Source organism: Molothrus ater, assembly GCF_012460135.2.
Source record: "Molothrus ater isolate BHLD 08-10-18 breed brown headed cowbird chromosome W unlocalized genomic scaffold, BPBGC_Mater_1.1 matW_random_MA34, whole genome shotgun sequence".
In the NCBI taxonomy this organism is placed as follows: Eukaryota; Metazoa; Chordata; class Aves; order Passeriformes; family Icteridae; genus Molothrus; species Molothrus ater.
The window spans coordinates 35,685-56,886 of NW_026530820.1; the positions used below are offsets into that span (position 1 = coordinate 35,685).

General features: G+C 44.4%; 1 long non-coding RNA gene across 1 annotated transcript; it reads right to left on the reverse strand.

Moving 5' to 3' along the window:
• Positions 1-1,796: 1,796 nt before the first annotated feature.
• Positions 1,797-4,755, reverse strand: LOC129047157 (uncharacterized). The gene is made up of 3 exons (XR_008509149.1): positions 3,988-4,755; positions 2,345-3,896; positions 1,797-2,253 (listed from the first exon to the last, which is right to left on the reverse strand). It is a non-coding gene; the product is annotated as an uncharacterized LOC129047157 (long non-coding RNA).
• Positions 4,756-21,202: the final 16,447 nt, after the last annotated feature.

Sequence of the window (21,202 nt, forward strand, 5' to 3'; positions counted from 1 at the left end):
TCCCCCTCCTCTGATGATAGTCCAAAATTTTCGCCTTCCATCCAGTTTGTGATGACTTCCAGGACCCCTGCGTGATTTGAGTTTCTTTTTTGAGCTTGCTGTGTGACCAGAGAAACCCACTTGCTCTGTGTAGCATCAGTGGCATCATGTGTAGAAGGGACTTTCCCTTTGAACACCCAGCCCAGCACTGGCAGTCGGGGTGCTAGGAGGAGCTGTGCTTTGGTGCCAATCACTTCTGAAGCAGCTCGAACCCCTTCACAAGCTGCCAGCATCTCCTTTTCACTTGGAATGTAGCAGGATTTGTATCCTTTGTATACCCGTCTCCAGAACCCCAGGGGTCGTCCTTGGGTCTCCCCAGGTACCTTTTGCCAGAGGCTCCAGGAAGGACCAGTCTCCCCAGCTGCAGTTTAGAGCACATTTTTCACATCTCCTCCTGTCCTGACTGGCCCACGGGCTACTGCATGAGCAATCTCCTGCTTAATTTCTTCAAAAGCTTGTTGTTGTTCAGAACTCCACTTGAAATCGTTCTTCTTCTGGGTCACTTGATAGAAAGGCCTTACAATCTGACTGTACTCTGGAATATGCATCCTCCAAAACCGCGCAACACCTAGGAAAGCCCGTGTTTCTTTCTTGCTGGTTGGTGGGGACATAGCTTCTATTTTATTGACTGTGTCCAGTGGAATCTGACAACATCTATCTTGCCATTTTACTCCTAAAAACTGAATTTCCTGGGCAGGTCCCTTGACCTTACATTGCTTTATTGCCAAACCAGCCTTCAGGAGGATTTGGATTATCTTTTCCCCCTTCTCAAAAACTTCCTCTGCTGTGTTGCCCCACATGATGATGTCATCAATAGACTGCAAGTGTTCTGGAGCCTCACCCTTTTCCAGTGCAGTCTGGAGCAGTCCATGGCAAATCATGGGGCTGTGTTTACACCCCCTGGGGCAATCGGTTCCAGGTGTACTGGGCACCCCTCCATGTGAAAGCAAACTGTGTCCTTGTCAAGGGACGAATAGAAGCCTCAGACAAGCCTTGCCTTAGCCTTGGATTCTGGCAACAGTTCCAATTTAAGGAATCACTCTGGCCCGCAAGTTCTAATGATGGCAAATCAGGTCTATTTATAAAAATGAATTATTTATTAAACAGATGAGATAATAGATGAAAAGCTTAGAATTACTTACTATACAGTATAAAACTAAAGAGCTATTAATAGATTATGGCATAACATAAAACTATACAATATCAAGGTGCCTATATTAAATCTAGCAAAAGAAATAGTATTGATTAGGAATCAAATGTAACTTACCATTGAAATGACAATAATATACAGATTCCTTTCATTTAACCCCTGGGGAGTAACCACAAACCAGGCATCCTTACTCATCGGAGAAACCCCATACATTTCCAGGAAAATGTACAGGAGATTTCTGATTTGTGAAAATTTAGTGTTGCTTTTATAGTCATAAAGTGAGGTGTCTGTCAGTCAGAAATCCATCTTATCTTCCCAGATCTCAATTCAACAGTAAGGTGTTTTGTTGCAGTCTGATGCCATTTCCTGTTTCATCTATCCCAACCCCCCAGGTGTGCCAACCTATCCTTTCCCCTCCCCCTTTGCCCTCCTCCTGAGAGCTGTCCATCAATCTTAACATTCCAGCAGGGGCGTCGTGTGGTTGGCAGAAGTTCAAAAGATGCTGTCATGGTTTGACACTGGCACAATGCCAGTGCCTCCATGAAGATACATTCTCCCTGGTAGCTGCTGTGAGATGTGACCAGGAATAAGCAAAGCAGGCTCCTACTTAGGAAAGAAAAGAACCAGAACTTTATTAACTACTCTACAACTACAGATAAAAAGGAACACACACAGGGAAAATGAAAACTTCACAAATGCATTTCCTCCTCCCCCCACCAAATTTCCAACACAATACATTTGTTCCTCAAATCACCAACTCTCGGTCCAGCATCACTTTTTAGACAATCAATCCTCAGTTCATCAAGAGGAGAGGAGTCCTTCTTGTACCATGGGCTTCCCCTGGAAACACAGCTGAAGCCTCGTGTGTTTCTGTGTCACTTGTGGCACCGCCCGGAGTACATCTGCCGTCGTGACTTCTTCCTTTCCATGTCCAGTGCTCTCACCACTGAACACGGACCAGAACTGCTTCTAGGGTTGTCTTTTAAGGATGCTCTGTCCCGATCCAAAAAAAGGCAGTCTCTCCTTTGGGACACCTGTCCCCACAATCTCTCCTTTTGGGACACCTGTCCCCCCCATATTTTTTCACCCCCTGGGGCCGAGGGGCATCAACACTGAGCAGTCTCTGTATCACAAACAATCTCTCCTTTGGGACACCTGTCCCCCCCATATTTTCACCCCCTGGGGCCGAGGGGCACCAACACTGAACCCTCTTGGTTCTGAGGCCATTGCCTCCCCCTAGAATGCAGTCTCTGTATCACAAGGAACATGGTTCTGTCCATGGCTATACAAAAAGAGTCCAGCAAAAGCCACTCCATCATCTCTTCCCACTAGGATTCTTCTCTATTCTTCTACTATCTCTCACTCGCCCAGACCTCTCTCACACTGGCCCATTTCTTCCTCATCTTCCACTCTATCTTCTAGGAAAGGTCAATGTTCTGTAAAGTTCTCATTCTCCAAAAAGGGGTTAAAAGCTCCTACAAGCGGCCGGCTGAACCCCCCCCTTCTTCTCCGTCCCAGCCGTGCTGCCGGCACAGGCCCATGTTTATCAAGCTTCAAGGTTACAGTCCCAGGCAGCGGCTCTCTCTCTCTCTCTCTGTATCTCTCAGGGGGGGCTGCCCGATGGCTCCCAGTGTCTCTCTCTTTCTCTCTCTTCCACCCTTCCACCCCCGGGCTCAGGCCTACCTCTCCTGGCCACATGGCTTTCCCCTCCCCCTGCCCAGCCAGCAGCTGGGCCGGGGGAGAGACCCGAACTCTTTCCCGCCGGAAACCCAAGAGGACCCTCCCAGGGGAGAGCTCTGCTTTTAACCCCGTGTTCTCAGAGGCGTGTCCATGTCTCAATGGTCAGGTTAAATGCCAATATTAAAATCTGAATATCCATTGGCCAAAAACACAGCATCTCAAAAAACACATTTCCTGTCAAACCACCACATTCCACCCTTCGCCTCTGAGAACACACTTTCTAAAATTATTAACAAAATTACAAAACACTTCAACACTTCTACAAAACAAGAAACCCTTCATCTCCAGATTTTAACTCAATACATGCTTTGTTCTTATTCTTCTTTGGTCCCATCTCACAGCTTTACTCACAACTTTATCTTATCATTCCCCCAAAATTCGATTCCCCGGTCAGGGAAACCAAAAATGTCATGGTTTGACACTGGCACAATGCCAGTGCCTCCATGAAGATACATTCTCCCTGGTAGCTGCTGTGAGATGTGACCAGGAATAAGCAAAGCAGGCTCCTACTTAGGAAAGAAAAGAACCAGAACTTTATTAACTACTCTACAACTACAGATAAAAAGGAACACACACAGGGAAAATGAAAACTTCACAAATGCATTTCCTCCTCCCCCCACCAAATTTCCAACACAATACATTTGTTCCTCAAATCACCAACTCTCGGTCCAGCATCACTTTTTAGACAATCAATCCTCAGTTCATCAAGAGGAGAGGAGTCCTTCTTGTACCATGGGCTTCCCCTGGAAACACAGCTGAAGCCTCGTGTGTTTCTGTGTCACTTGTGGCACCGCCCGGAGTACATCTGCCGTCGTGACTTCTTCCTTTCCATGTCCAGTGCTCTCACCACTGAACACGGACCAGAACTGCTTCTAGGGTTGTCTTTTAAGGATGCTCTGTCCCGATCCAAAAAAAGGCAGTCTCTCCTTTGGGACACCTGTCCCCACAATCTCTCCTTTTGGGACACCTGTCCCCCCCATATTTTTTCACCCCCTGGGGCCGAGGGGCATCAACACTGAGCAGTCTCTGTATCACAAACAATCTCTCCTTTGGGACACCTGTCCCCCCCATATTTTCACCCCCTGGGGCCGAGGGGCACCAACACTGAACCCTCTTGGTTCTGAGGCCATTGCCTCCCCCTAGAATGCAGTCTCTGTATCACAAGGAACATGGTTCTGTCCATGGCTATACAAAAAGAGTCCAGCAAAAGCCACTCCATCATCTCTTCCCACTAGGATTCTTCTCTATTCTTCTACTATCTCTCACTCGCCCAGACCTCTCTCACACTGGCCCATTTCTTCCTCATCTTCCACTCTATCTTCTAGGAAAGGTCAATGTTCTGTAAAGTTCTCATTCTCCAAAAAGGGGTTAAAAGCTCCTACAAGCGGCCGGCTGAACCCCCCCCTTCTTCTCCGTCCCAGCCGTGCTGCCGGCACAGGCCCATGTTTATCAAGCTTCAAGGTTACAGTCCCAGGCAGCGGCTCTCTCTCTCTCTCTCTGTATCTCTCAGGGGGGGCTGCCCGATGGCTCCCAGTGTCTCTCTCTTTCTCTCTCTTCCACCCTTCCACCCCCGGGCTCAGGCCTACCTCTCCTGGCCACATGGCTTTCCCCTCCCCCTGCCCAGCCAGCAGCTGGGCCGGGGGAGAGACCCGAACTCTTTCCCGCCGGAAACCCAAGAGGACCCTCCCAGGGGAGAGCTCTGCTTTTAACCCCGTGTTCTCAGAGGCGTGTCCATGTCTCAATGGTCAGGTTAAATGCCAATATTAAAATCTGAATATCCATTGGCCAAAAACACAGCATCTCAAAAAACACATTTCCTGTCAAACCACCACAGATGCCCCTCAGGTCCAGGCTCATTGGCCTGTCCAAGTGTCTTTATCCCTGGAGCCTTCCCCTCCTCCCACCTGGTTGGTGGCTCACCTGTCCCTTCCCCTCCCCCTGTCCCCGGGCTAAAAAGGAGATGGAACCATGCGGTCTGGATTCTGTTGGGAGCTGTTACAAGATTCAGAGGTCTGTCATCCTGGAATAAAACTCTGGATTAAAACTCTACGATAGAATCCTCTCCTGTTTCTCTTCACCGTCGCCTGAACCTTTTCCACCAGAGGTAAACTGAGTTTCTACTATGCCTGGATTTGTTCCGAGTGCCTAGCTGCAGCATCCAGCCAGCCAAAGGTATCTCTGAGGTGAAACACCACAGCTGCTGCCTTTGGCCCAGCAGCAAGGGTCAGACGAGCCCAGGCACATCCCACCCGGTAATATTGGGATTAATATTCCATATATTGGCTACAGTGTTTATTGGCCATTGGGAGATGCCAGATCCATGTTAACCCCGTGGTGCCAAAATAACTCACTAGAAAAAAGCTTGTCCTGTTTGATTTATCTGACTGGTTAACAAACAATAGATAAGCTCTTGTGGGGAGTGAGATGCCCTGCTAAAGGCCTGCACTCTGCTGCTAAAGGAATGGAGAAAAACATATTAACAATATCAGTGGTGACACCACTTTGCTGCCTTAGACTCCAGTTTGTACTGAAGTTCTAGCATGTCTGGCATAGCAGCACTCGGTGGTGTGACTTTGTTCAGGCCACAATAGTCTATTGTATCTCCACTCTCCGTTGGACTTACACACTGGCTATATAGGACTATTAAATAGTGAACAAGTCTGCTGGCCACTCCCTGGCTCTCCAATTTACAAATCATCTTATGGATGGGGATCACAGTCTCAGTTGATGCAGTATTGCCAATGATGCGCTGTTGCAGTGGTGATACATGCCTGTTGTTCTTCAACCCTCAGCAGTCCTACAGTAAAAGGGTCCTCTGAGAGACCAAAGTATTCAACTGTCTTGTTTCTTCTGTCTCCACAGGAGGTATCCTAAAGCCCAATGATGCCTTTTTGGGTCCTTGAAATACCCTCTCCTGAGGTAATCTGTGCCAAGGAGGCTCAGGGCCTCTGGGCTGGTCACAATGGGGTGTTTTTCCCATTCATTCCCAGTCAGACTATCTTCAGCTTTCAGTGCAGTCAGCTGTTGGGATCCTTCTGTCACCCCAGAAATAGAAATGGATTCTCCCCCTATATATCTCAGTGGCATCAGGGTACATTGTACACCAATGTCAACAAAACCTTATACTCTGTTGAGTCTGATGTGCCAGGCCATTGGATGCACACAGTCCAATAGATCTGATTCTCTTTTGCCTCCTCCTGGCTGGAGGCAGATCATCTCTAGTCCTGGTCATAGTAATCATTATTCACATCTTGTAAATATGATGAACTGGAGGTCCCTTCAAGAGGATAGGAAGTAACATCAGCCCTTCCATTCTGTCTGAGCCCTTGCCCACAGGAAACTGGAGCAGCATTTATCCTTGAAGAATTTCCTGCAGTGGTTGTTCTTCCTCTCAACTCATGTACCCATGCTGCTAGGGCAGAGGTGGGTTTTCCATCCCACTCGTGTCTTTATGGTCATGCATGTAAAACCACAGGTTACCTCATGGTGTGCACCCTCTCTCTCAAGCAGGGAGGCCCTTGCTTCCAATAGCAGAGACTGGTCTGTACCGGCAGGGCATGGGACATTTCCTCTTTAAATTGCTAGAGGTCATCTTTAAATTGCTGGAGATCTTTGGACAGTCTTTCCACAGCTGAGATGCAGGCCCATAGGAAGGAAGAGAGACTTTCTTCATATTGCCAGAGTTGGGCAAACAAATTATCCATCATTTATTCTTTCCATGACATCACTGCCACTGAGTTGGCATACAATGGCATGCTTCATAGAAACTTCTGCCACATGGATTGTGTACACTTTACTTCATCTGGATCTGTAGGGGACTACTCATTATTTTAATCCTTATAGATTACCTCCAGCACAGCTAATTCTCTCAAGAACTGGATAAATTTCTCCATGGTGTTCCACTTTTCTTAGTGCATTGATAGATCATCCTTGAAAAGATACCTTTCCTTCACACTTGACAGGAGTCGCCTCCAGAGGCTGAGAATGTCTGTCCTTTTCCCAATCCCCTTGTCAATGACCACACCCCAGGACAGATATCCCAGCTGCTTGGCTTCACTACTCTCTAGTTTCCAACTGTCAGCCACACTATCCCAGCATCAGGTCACAATGTACTCATCGGGCTTGTGGTTGAAGTCTGTTTGCATATCTCACAGTTATGCTTACCGGCATGGGTTGTTCCTTTGATTCAGCTGTGGTTTGAGTGCCCATGATGCCTGTTGGTCTGCTTTCCTCCTCGTCCCCCTGAGGGTGCTGTCTAGTATTGAACAGTGTCTGACAAATAGTAGCCAAGAGCTCAGGACATTGCAGTACCTCCCACCTCACTGGAATCACTAGAGCATTTTCCTTTCAAATATTTTACCACTTTATCATGGTCCTATATTGGAATAAATCACACAAGAGTCCATTTTCTTCATGGTGGAAAAGCCCATTCTTTATTCACATAACTCATTTTATACAGTTTTACAGACCTCGTGTGTGACTCCAATTAGTTAGTAGCTTTCTTGCCAATTACTTTATTGGTTAGTAAAAGGTATTTTACTTGTCCATCAAATCTCTCTACCCTTCAATTGTTTACATATTTTCTTCACTGGTTCTAATGGGATAGGTTTAATGTTTATGCAGGTGCTAGCTGTTTTTCACCCAGGAATAGATTGTTATGTTAACAAACTGCCCACAACAGGATTGCTTTCACATGGGAATTTGCTAAGTGACAAGGCCAGCCACCCTTTTAACAGAGCAGGCCTGATTTTATGAGGCCTTTCTCTTATAATTTTTTTACCTTACTGCAATAGTCCTATAGTTGTTCAGGGTTGAACTTCCAAACCATTGGAGCAGAGAAGTCCTCCAAATACTAGCCCATATTCTCCCACATTCCATGCCACTCATGACTATTCCCTGATGGCAGAAGTACGACTGACACCAAAGAAGGTTCCAAGAATCAGCACTTTATTGTTTTTCAGTACAGCCTTTTATACCCTTCATCTTACATGTATCATACCTGTGTGCCCTCTCTACCCTTTTGTGATTGGTCAATACACATCAGCATTCCACGTTTCTTTGCCTTTAATACTGTTCACCTGTCCTACATAGTTGTAGCCCATTAGGGATGAGGCTTCCTGCTTCCTCCCATGGTTCAACGAAAAAGGCAGTCTGTGAATCCGCCTTGACGCTGTTTCTTTTGCACCAAATAAGCAAGGTACATAGCGCCCGCTCTTCACACTTAATACCTTTCCTTTGTAATATTCACAGAAGGATGTCCATTATGGACTCTTCCTGTGCCGATATCTGAGCCCCCATTCCTAAGTTCCCAGCCGCTCACCTGGGGATGGTGCGTTTGTTTAAAAGTCGTCCAGACGTTCAGGCTCTTGGTCCGCCTGGCTCAATTTGGCTAGGCTCCACTGTCTTATGGCTCTTAGGTCTGCAGTCGTCTGCCCGAATCACCTCGGGATCATGTCAGGGTCACCAGATGATGGTGGAGATGACTGACACCAAAGAAGGTTCCAAGCATCAGCACTTTATTGTTTTTCAGTTCAACCTTTTATACCCTTCATCTTACACGCATCACACCTGTGTGCCCTCTCTACCCTTTTGTGATTGGTTAATATACATCAGCATTCCACATTTCTTTGCCTTTAATACTGTTTACCTGTCCTACATAGTTGTAGCCCATTAGGGATGAGGCTTCGCCACAGCCCCATTCCCAATCACCACAAACTGTGCCCACAATTCCCCCTCAGAGCAGATCTCTGAATGACCTTCCTAAAAATCTCTTTCATAACTCTAAAAATGGTGTGGACTTAACTGAGGAGGCCTGGAACACTAAGCAACAAGAACATGCTTTCCTTAACATCCAAAGGGGTTTCAAAATTCTCAAAAGCTGCTGTAACAGGCCTGAAGGAGGAAAAGGGGGTGAAAAGCTGGGGAAATTCATCTTCCCCTGTTCCCCCCACAGGCTGAGTATGATTGTTAATGAATTCTCAGAGGTAGCGCCTGAAGTAAGAGCAGGAGAGCAACACTGAGTACACATCCCAAATGACCCTCATTGCTCTTGATGTTATCATATCATAAACGGATATCCCACAGTACAGCAACAAAGCAATCCTGATCCCTTCTCCCTGCTCTGAAAAAGAGCACTGTGATGGGCACATGCTGCATATACAGGAACATTTATGGAGTTCAGTACCATACCCACATGAACAGACCAAGCAACATTGTGACCAGTGGCTCTGTATCTAATACAAATGCTTAGATCAAAATTGTTTCAAACACACTCTGGGCAGATCTGTTGTTATCTCAACCCTTCATGTCCCACAGTGGGCAGCAAATAAGGCTGCCATGGTTTAGGAATGGTATTAACCAATTTAATGTTCCTACCAAAACACCTCAGACCATGTGCTACTTGCTCACTCCCCCCTCCCTCTGCAGCAGGCTGGAGAGGAGAAATGGAGGCACAAAAGGTAAAGATCACAGGTTGAGATAAGAACAATTTACAGGAACAGCAATGAAATAAGAAAAACAAACATTAACAATAATAATAGCAGAGTGTACAAGATAGGCAAACAATTCACAGGCAATCACTCGCCACATGTAACCCAGTGCTACCTGACTGTATGCTCTAGCAAACTGGGAAGTTGCTACCCCCCTGTCTACGGCATGAAGTGGTATAGAATAACACTAGGGTCCTGGACATGCCCCTCCTGACTACTGCAAAAGTGAACCCAGTCCTGGCTGGAATCAGGACATGTATCCCAATTCTTTGACTCTTCTGTCAACAAAGGACAGTGTGTATCTTGAGTTGTGTATGGTTCAGATCCACAACATGCAGGCTAAACTGAAATCTTATGCTGAGTACTTACAAACTTTCAAAATTTCATGGCTTGTCAGAGATTCATGTCATGCAGGAACTGGCATGTTGGAACCTCTGCATGTATAGTGAATCTGTTATCTTGCTTTAACAGCTGTATGTTGTCAGTATGGACCAGGCCTTCTGGAGAAACTTCTTATTGTGGCTTTCATCTTATTTTGAAGTGACTAATGCCCTGGAAAAAGTTGTCTGTACCTCTACATCCTGCTAATTGATTCCAGTGTTTTCTTTAAAGAACTTCTGAGCTTTCTGGTGTGCTTCTTGCAAATTCTATAAAACTGTTACCAGGTTGTTGTGGGTAACCCAAAAAGTTATTGTATTCCATATCTACCTTTGCCAAAAAAATTGTTACTCTTTCTTAAAGACCCAGTGCTGCAGCCAGAACTGGAATCTCCAGGCGTGGAGGAGAGGGAGCATTGCAGCAGTCCCTTTTTAAGTCAGAGCCTGGAAGGAACAAGCTTTCTCTCTCCTGGCAGCATTTGCTGAAGCCAGAGGCTCCACTTTGGAGAGGGGCTTGCAACAGTAGCAACTTGGAAAAACTGCATTTTGCAATCAAAAACTGTTTCGGAGTGAACTTTTCAAACCCTTTCAGCAGCTCACCTGTGGCTGGGCCACCCTGTATTGGTGTTGACAGACTGGTTCTTCTCCCTGCCAACACATACAGATCAGAGGACAGCAGCAACAACACCAGCGGAGTCCAGCTGGTGGCTGGAGGATGCAGTGGGTGGCAGCACTGACCCCATATGCTCTGGCAAGTCTTCATCTTCCACTGGAACTGCTCTGTAAGTTCCTACCTTCTTGGGAGGATTTTTTTTGGCCACCATCTTTTTCCCTTTGTCTCCTGGACCACATGGTCGACTGGAGAGAGCCATCTTGGGGGAGAGAGTTTACACCATTTTCCATTTGTCTTTCAAGCCATGGGGGCAACTGTGGGGACCACCATCTTGAAAGGGAGGGGTATTCTGCAATTTCAGGTGTCTCTTTGTTTTCAGGGAGTTTGTGAGATTTAGAAACTTTGTATCTAGTGATTATTCGCTGTTATTTTTTGCCTGTTGCTGTTTTGCTTGTTAGTAAACTGTTATTTTTTTCACTCATATTTCATTTCTCCTTATTGGTGAAAAAGGATTGGTTGAAACTAAGGGGAGGTAACTAGTTTTAGAGTTTCCACCTCTTTAAATTATCTTAAACCAAGACATGGGTTTATTTGCTGCTTAGGTATAATCAGGGAATTCTACTAGATATATATTTTTCATTACCAAAAATATCTGATTTTTATTTTTCATTCATTAAATGGATGTTTGTTTAGATATGTGTACTACCTTTGCTATCCTCTGTTTCTCTGACAAAAATAGCTTTAATTAGGCTACCTATTTTGTAGCACTTTTTTGGTACCCTATAGTTATTTTGCATCTTATTATATTTTGTCCTACCTCAGCTCTTACTGGTTGATGCCACATTTGGCATTGCTAGACTACAATATAGTGGGGGGAAAATATCTAATATTCTCAAGAGAAATTAGTTCTTTATTTCTGTTTTTACCATTTAGCTTCTCATCCTGGCTAATGCTTGGATTAATTCCTTGGTAATCCATGTACACCCATAGTTTTGGCTGAATTCCTGCCTCATCAAATAACTAGACTTAGACTTATTTTTGTTCCTGGGTGTTTGCCATTTTAGGTATACTTTTAGCTTTCTAAACTATTTTTACCTATTAAAAATTAGACTTTCCATTGCTTTCAGAAGGGTTCACTTCCTACTTGGCTACTTCTTCAAACAACAGTTCAACAGTTTAAGCCATCTCCTAAATATCTCTTAAGAATAGTCATAAATAGCTGTTTTCCTGTGCCATAGAAATGTGTGTAATTCATATAGCTTTTTAATTGAAGATCTCATTTGCTATACTGAAACTGATAAATATGTGTCTGCTATTAAGTTGCATGGAAACCTAGCTATAAAATAAGGTTTAGAAAAGAAGTAATGGAATTTCCTGGTACAGGTTCTGATATTTCTGATATACTGTGTGAATAAATAATGTTTTCATTCTTCCTTGACAGCTAATTAGTAGGCTAATGAAATATCACACAATATAAAACAAATTTGGATTCTTTCTGTATATTTTATTACTTTAACCCCAAAATCTAAAAGTCTTTAGTTGTTCTTATATATCACACAGTGTAGATCTTAGAGAGCTTGAGAGAAAATGCATTGAAGTAGTTTGTAATGGAATGTAATTACCTTTTTCAATCCTGATATCTTTCACATTAGTTTGGAAGTTTACCTTCTAATAGTTCTTTATGCTTAGTTATGTTGATTTGGCATGGCCTGGTCTTTTGGTAGCAGGGGAGGGCCGCAGAAGCGGCTTCTGTAAGAAGCTGCTAGGAGCTTCCACCATGCCCAACAGAGCCAATCTCTGATGGCTCTGAAGATGGACATGCTTCTGGCCCAATTAGAGAGGTTGGTAACGCCTCTGTAATAACCTGTTTAAGAAGAAAATCAAAACAGTACAATGCACAGTTTTTTCCAGAGGTGGCAAGGCACCGCCACTGGGGTCATCCTGGCGCAGTGTGCGGCTATGCGCTGTGGCTGCCACCATCTTGGTGCAGCCTGTGGCTAACCTTGCCTGCCTGGCTGCCCCTAGCCAGCCACTCTGCGGGCAGAAGGGCAGGGGTGGCAGCGACTCCTTCCCAGCATCTGGCATGAAGAGAGGCGTTAAATGGTGCTGTGGTGGTTTGACAGGAAATGTGTTTTTTGAGATGCTGTGTTTTTGGCCAATGGATATTCAGGCTTTAATTTTGGCATTTAACCTGGCCATTGGGACATTGGACACGCCTCTGAGAACACGGGGTTAAAAGCAGAGCTCTCCCCTGGGAGGCTCTCTTGGGTTTCCGGCAGGAAAGAGTTCGGGTCTCTCCCCCAGCCCAGCTGTTGGCTGGGCAGGGGGAGGGGAAAAGCCATGTGGCCGGGAGAGGTAGGCCTGAGCCCGGGGGTGGAAGGGTGGAAGAGAGAGAGAGAGACACCGGGAGCCATCGGGCAGCCCTCCCTGAGAGACACAGAGAGAGAGAGAGAGAGAGCCGCTGCCTGGGACTGTAACCTTGAAGCTTGATAAACGTGGGCCTGTGCCGGCAGCACGGCTGGGAAGGAGAAGAAGGGGGGGTTCAGCCAGCCACTTGTAGGAGCTTTTAACCCCTTTTTGGAGAATGAGAACTTTACAGATCATTAACCTCTCCTAGAAGATAGAGTGGAAGATGAGGAAGGAAATGTGCGAGAGAGGTCTGGGCGAGCGAGAGATAGTAGAAGAGTAGAGAAGAATCCTAGTGGGAAGAGATGATGGAGTGGCTTTTTCTGGAATCTTTTTGTATAGCCATGGACAGAACCATGTTCCTTGTGACACAGAGACTGCATTCTAGGGGGAGGCAATGGCCACAGAACCAAGAGGGTTCAGTGTTGGTGCCCCTCAGCCCCAGGGGGTGAAAAAATATGGGGGGGGACAGGTGTCCCAAAGGAGAGATTGTGGGGACAGGTGTCCCAAAGGAGAGACTGTGCCTTTTTTGGATCGGGACAGTGCATCCTTAAAAGACAACCCTAGAAGCAGCTCTGGTCCGTGTTCAGTGGTGAGAGCACTGGACATGAAAAGGAAGAGGTCACAACGGCAGATGTACTCCGGGCGGTGCCACGAGTGACACAGAAACACACGAGGCTTCGACTGTTTCCAGGGGAAGCCCATGGTACAAGAAGGACTCCTCTCCTCTTGATGAACTGAGGATTGAGTGTCTAAAAGGTGGTGCTGGACCGAGAGTTGGTGATTTGAGGAATAGATGTATTGTGTTGGGAATTTGATGAGGGGAGGAGGAAATGTATTTGTAAGGTTTTCATTTTCCCTGTGTGTGTGTTCCTTTTTATTTGTAGTTGTAGTGTAGTTAATAAAGTTTTGTTTTCTTTATTCCCTAAGTAGGAGCCTGCTTTGCTTATTCCTGGTCACATCTCACAGCAGCTACCAGGGAGAGGGTATCTTCATGGGGGCATTGGCATTGTGCCAGTGTCAAACCATGACAGGTGCCAGCGTCATGGCGGCCACCACTGCTCATGCAGTGGCAGTGGAGCCACCTGGCCGGCGGTGGAAACATGCCGAGCTACTCCCTGATGAGGAACCTAGATGAAATCAAACTCTCAGCATTGTGAAATTCTGCAAGAATCTTTGAATTGTTGGAACTTGCTGGCAATGGTACCTACAGGCAGCAATTTTTCTTCTAGTCAGTGAAGAGAAGGAAGTGAGGACATGTGAAGGAGAACACATGGTGGCACCAAGGTCAGTGGAAAAAGAGGGGGAGGAAATGCTCCAAGTGCTGGTGTGGTAATCACATATCCTCTGAACAGAGAGAGACATAGCTCTCTCCCAGGATTTTCCTGGGAAGCTGTGAGAAAGCTCAGAGAAAAGAATGAGAAACAATTCTTATCTCCACTTGCTGCACCTGTTGTTATGCACATGTGGAATGTGTTATGGAGACTAGTTTACCAAAGGGTGGGTTCTTAATTGGACACTGGTGATGGTGTTTTGGATTCATTGACCAATTGGATCCACGTGTGTGTCGTGGCTGTCTGGCAAGGGCGATGGGTTTTTCTGAATAGTATAGTATAGTATAGTGTAGTAACAATAAAGCAATTGATCAGCCTTCTGTAATCATGGAGTCAATGCTCATTATTCCTCGGCGGGGACTGCTACTACAATAGGCTGGAGCTGAGATTCCTCTGCAGGCCCTGATGAAGACCATAGTGAAACAAGCTGTCCCCCTGCAGCAGTCCATGAAGTCCACGGGGGATGCAGAGATCCACTCGTAGCTCATAGGAGAAGCACTTGCACCAGGGCAGGTGGATGCCAAAGAAAGCTGTGATCCAGTGGGAGACCTGAATGGAGATGGAGGGCCCCTGCTTCCAGACATAGAGAAAGAGGGCCCTTGCTTCCAAACTTGAGCAGTCTATCTTTAGAGGACTGCACCCCGTGGACGAGGGACCCATGCTGCATCAGTTTTGAGAGGACTGTTTGCCTGTGAGAGGGACTCACATTGCAGCAGTTTTGGGCAGACTGCTGCTTGTGAGATTAGAGCCACACTGGAGAAGTTCATGGAGAACTGTCTCACGTGGCAGGGACCCCACGGCATAGCAAAGACTCCTCTCCCTGAACAAACAGAAGATCTCGAGTGGCGAACTGACCAAAACCCCCACACCCTGTCTCTCTGTGCTGTTGGTGGGAAGGAGGGGTTGGAGGAAAAAAGGTGTTTTTAAGGGCTTATTTTACTTCTCATTATCCTCCTCTAACTCTGCTAATAATGCATTTACTTTATGTCTTTAAATTTGAACCTGTTTTGCTCTGAGAGTGTTTTCTCCCAGTCCTCATCTCAACTCATGAGCCCTTCATTAATTTTATTTTCCCCTCTTCTCTGCCCAGCTGAACGGCTTTCATGGAGGCCTGGCATTTGGCCAGCATCAAACCACAACATTAGTTTACCACTCAGTCTATTTACCTTAATCTGTGTTTAACAAATTTAGGGTTTGGGCTACCATCTCATCATATTTCTATCTGAAGCTTTGTATACTATAAAAAATGTTCCACTATTCCAATTCTGAAATGTATTCCAGAATGAACTCAGTTAAAACAAGTATTTGTGAGCCATGCCTACTTAGTCATTTTACTGGAGAGCAAGGTTATCTGGTAACGGTGTAATCTGGTAATCTGTAGTGTGGGGACCAAATGTAACACATTGTAAACCGGTTTAATCTCCTGTTTTAATTAAATGTAATGCTGTCATCCTATGCTACCATTGCAATTTTTTTTCGATATATGTGTATAAGCAGGCAGTTTCTTTATCATATTTAAAACTACCCATATAAGGGGACCAGAATGTATCTGCTTCCCAGGTAACTTATTTTCTCTTGTATTTTAAACAAAAGGAATTAAAAATGTTGCATATAATCTGAAGATAAACAGGACATAAATCCAAGTATTGCAATTGGTGAGGAGGAAAGTTTAGGAAGCTTGAATTTAGTTTTTGGCTGTAAGTTTATGAGAATTGTATGTTTAAGAGTTTAAAGTTTCTTAGTTTCCTATCACAGTTTGAAGTGACTTTTAAAATTTTTGTTACTCTTCTTTTTGAGTTTCCATAGGCAGATATTCATTGTTTAAAGCAGCTATTTAATTTTTGAATTCTGAACGCCTTTAAATGGTGGATGTAGTATCCTTTAATTTGGGAAGGGGGGAAAGCTTTGTATTTCACATTCGTTAGTACAACAGGATGTAGCTCTACTGATGGTAATGAAAATGAGAGGGAGAGAGGACCAAAACGCAAGAGAAAGAAGTGGTGCACAATACAATTGCTCACCAACTGCTAATCTATGCCCAGCCTGTCCCTGAGCAGTGTTCAATGACTCCTGGCCAACTCCCCCCAGTTACTACACTGAGCATGATGTTCTATGGTATGGAATATCCCTTTGGCTAGTTCAGATCAGCTGTCCTGGAGATGCTCCCTCCCAGATTCTTGTATACTTGCTTGCTGATGGAGCATGGGAAACTGAAAAGTCCTTGACTTAGGGTAAGCACTACTTATCAACAAACAAAGCATAAATGTGTTATCAACATTATTCCCATACTGAATCCAGAGCACAGCACCGTACCAGCTACTAAAGAGAAAATAAACTCTATCCCAGCTAAAACCTGGACAATATTTTCTTTATTTAATTTGATTTTTAATGTTTAAGAAACATGAAGAAACTCAGTTTATTTAACTTTTCATCTCCCTTTTTCAGATATAGATTCAACATCACACCCTAAATATAAGGACATGTGAAGCTGACAGTAGGGTTAAATTTGTCAAATTAGAGCTATTCCTTTTGATTTTGTACTTTGCTAATTACAGGAGGATCATGTATGTTCATTTTCAGATGTCTTAATTACTAGCTTGACCGAAAATGCTTAAATGACTAAAATCTTATTTGGTCTTAAATCTGCATCCCTTGGTGTATTGGATGTAAATGGCAAGGGGGACAGAGCATAGGGGTGTGGCCTCTGTGGGAAGAGATCAGAGACTGACCTGTGCTGGACATAGCTGGCTTGGCAATGGACCCAACACAAACCAAACCTGAGCCCATCAGCAAATTTGTGGCACCTCTATGAAAACATATTGAAGGAAGTGTGGAAAACACTGAACAGAGAGAGGAGGAAGTATCAAAAGGTGTGAGTAAAAACAGAGGCAACATCAAGATCAGAGAAAGGAGAAGGAGGAGGCGCTTCACGGTATTGGAATAGATATTCCCTGCAGCCTGTGGAGGATCCATTACAGAGTAGATGGATATTCTTAAAGAAACTGCTGTCTGTACAGAACCCACAACAGACCAGAGGGAAAGTGTGAGAATGAAGAAGTAGTTGAGAGGAACCATTATCATAGAATTGTTAAGGTTAGAAAAAGCCTCCAAGATCATCAAGTACAACTGTCACCCTAGCACCATCAGTTCACCATTAAACCATGTCCTCAAGTGCCATATCCACATGTTTTTTGAACATTTTCAGGGATGGTGATGCAACCACTTCACTGAGCAGCATGTTCCAACATTTGACAACCCTTTCTGTGAATAAATTTTTTCCTAATATCCAGTCTAAACCTCCCTTGGTGCAACTTGAAGCCATCTCCTCTCATCCTGTCACTTGTCCCTTGGGAGAAGACACTGACACCCACTTCACTGCAACCTCCTTTCAGGTGGAGAGCAATAAGGTCTCCCCTGAGCCTACCTTTTCCCAGGCTAAACAGCCCCCAGTTCCCTCAGCCGCTCCTCACAAATCTTGTGTTTCAGGTCCTTCTCCAGCTTCATTGCTCTTCTTTGGACACCCTCTAGCACCTCAATGTCTTTCTTGTAGTGAGGGGCCCAAAACTAAACACAGGATTCAAGGTATGGCCTTACCAATACCTAGTACATGGGGACAATCACTTCCCTGGCCCTGCTGGCCACACTATTCCTGATACAGGCCAGGATGCCATTGGCCTTCTTTGGCCACTTGGGCACACACTGGCTCATGTTAAGACAGCTGTCAACCAGTACCCCCAAGTCTTTTCCTGGTGGGCAGCTTTCCAGCCAGTCTTCCCCCAGCCTGTAGTGCTGCATAGGGTTGTTAGTGAAGACTAACCCACCACACTTGGTCAGTGTTAATTATTGTGGTGGTTTTGCATGGGAGGCATTCATGGAAGTGATGCAAAGCTTCCAACAGACCTCTGTGAAAAACACATGCTAAAGATGAAAGAACCCAGGAACTTTCTTTTCTAGACGGTAAAGAGGAAACAGGGGTCGGCCTGGTGGCCACTGCCACAAGCCAGGGCCCCTTCCTGGGGCACCCACACCCCCCGCCCCCCCCCCACCCCCCCCTTCCCCCCCTCCTTCCCCCCCATCATCAGCTGCTGGGCAGGGTAGGAGGCCTCGGAGCCAATGCCAGGATTGGCCGGGGCCCAGCCGGGTCCGCTGCCCAGCCTTGGGCTGGGGCCAGCTTAGCCAAGCTTCTACCACCATGGAGATTAACCCACAACCACCAGGCAGGGGAGAGGAGAAGCCATCAGCCCCCCAGCCGCAGTTCCCGCTGCAAGCTACTGAGACAGGCTGGGGTAAGGTGATCATCTGCAGGCCCCAGGTGAGATATTAACTCCTTCACTGCTTCAATCCTCCCTTGAGTGAGAGAAGGAACAAAAATGCAGGCAATGTAGAAGAGCAACATGAAGACACTGAGGTCAGTGGAGAAGAAGTCAAGTCCCAGATGGGAGGGATGAGGAGGTGCATTTAGTTTTAGGCTGAAATCCTCTTGTAAAGATATGGAGAAGGACTCTTTTTCCCTATATGCATGAAGGTATGGGGAGATGAAAATGTTCCAATTGTAGATATCAAGCAAAGGCCTCCATGCTAAAGTAAGCAGATGTTAAAGTAGCTGTGATCCTATGAGAAGTTTGAACAGAGAAGGAGAGAAGAGTGATGAAGATCCTGTGCTCCCAGGATAAAGAATATTTCAGTATCGATTTCAGGTTTTTCACCATGTAATTTTATAATATTTTAAAATTTTAGTACTCACTCAAAATATGTGCAGAAGTATACAAGAGCTTCAAGCTATCTACATAAGCATGTCTTTATGGTGAATTATAATTACTCGCCTATTTCAAAACTACTTTTACCTTATCAGTACATCTGAGCTGCTATGTAATGTGTGGGTGACTTTTTTTTTATTATTACAGATACCAAAGATGATGACTAGAAAAATTAAGCTTTGGGACATTAATGCCCATATAACCTGTCATTTATGCAATGGATACCTGATTGATGCTACCACTGTAACAGAATGCTTACATACTTGTAAGTAGGAATATAATGCTGTGATTAAGCTAGAACTGTTGTTTTACTTGATGTGCTAGATGTTTTTAGTTGTTTATTGTGTATCAGCCAGAATAAAGCAAATGCTATGCACTTATAATTTTTCAAGAAAAATATATTGTTTTGTGAGAAAAATAAGAACAAACTTGAAACCATATATGGTAAATGGTGATGCATATCTTTAAGAATGTAGCTTTTCTGCTGAACATTAGAAGAAATGTGACATGCTTTACAGAGATGATATGATGTTTCAAATTTGCTAGAAATGTTTTTTCCACTACATCTGATTTCTAGATGCTGTTGATCAGCTTTAATGTATTTGCTTTTTTTGTTTCTCCTATAATCCCTTTTTAGTTCATTCTTGTGTCCCTTCTCCATGTGCTCCAAATCTGAAGTTCCTTAGTGTTCTGTTTGGAGTAAAGCATTTAGAACCCTAATCTATGTTATGAATAGATGTGGGGGTTTAGATAAGTCCCTGTCTTTTGCCCAGGCCTCCAGCAGCAGGTGGTAGCTTTATTGTGGAGGCCAGCACCTCATAAGCCACTCTCATTCACAAGTTCTTTAATAATGGTTGATTCGGTCTATTATAGAATGAATTATTTATTTAATAGACACAAAAGTAACAGACATAAGACTTGAACTACATACTACACAGGAATAAGGACAAAAAGAGACTACTAGTAAATAAGTAAATTAATAAATAAGTAAATAAGTAAATAAATAAGTAAATAGTAAGTAAATAAATACAGGTAAAGGTACCATTAATTTTAAAGCTAGCAAAGAAATAATATAACTTAGAATCCAATGTTTCCAACAAACCAATTTATCATGAAGTACACATCAAAATCCTTTCCCTCAATTCCCAGGAAAGTAACCACAAAATCTGCGTCCAAACTCTGGGGAGAAGTCTCACACCTGTTCAGGGTGTGTGTGTAGGAGGCTTCTACCTCCGTGATAATTCGTGTCCCTTTTGTAGTCTTTGTAAAACAGTGCCTCTCAGTCAAGAATTTTTCTTTTATCTCTTCCCACATCTGCTATCCAGACTAAGATGTTGATTCTTAGTTGGGGGCCTGAGCCCTTTTGGCACCAGAGATGAACCCTTGCTGGGTCTTTCACCCACATGGGCTATCTCTTTCATATGCACCAACCATCTGTAGTAGAGAGGGGGAGGACATGTCCTGCCACAGTCTAACCTTTTACTTTGCTTTGTCCCAAATTCTGTAATGCTGCCATTAACTATTAAAATTTATCTTGCTGGAGGGTCACTTTTTCGTTTTTCTAAAATGTATTTATTTATGCCTTTGCAACCCTGAAACATGCACTGCAAGCAAGTTTGCCCAGTTCATGAAGTCCATGCCATTTCTGAGGAATGCATTTTTAGAGCAAACCTATGGGGTGTCTTGTGTAGTGTTCCTTATTAGAAATTTATGTTTTCAGAAACTTTTCTTGCCTTTGGTTTCATTCTGAGTCTTATGGTATTAATTCTGAGGGGAGACATGGCTTCACATTATGGATGGAAGGGTGGGTAGCAGCTTTTTAAAGAACAGCTGTAGAATGTTTTCATTTATACCTTTTTAGCTTGTCTGTGACAAACTGAGCTGACCTGTGCTGAATTTAGTTTAGAAGGGTCTGGTATCTCCGTATTTAAAACTGGAGGCTCTAATGATGACATGTGAGAAATTAGTGATTTTAGAAGATCAGTTTGGTTCTTCTGTTTACTTGTTTCAAACAGGTTATGGCCTCACCCTTGCAACTGGATCTGGTAGCATATACTACTGGAGCAGACTGTAATGCAAGATCTGGGTTTAGGGGGCAAAATTAGTAGGATAGGCCCAATAATAATCTCTACAGCAACAGTAATTTAATCTTAAATATGTAAATACAGTATGTAAGCAAAGTAAATATAATTACTTTTTTTGCTTTAACTGGTATTTATTCAAGCATACCATCATGTCTGAGAGATAGATGGCACTAGAGCTATAGTTCTCTCATCTTATTCCATAAGGACTGTTGTA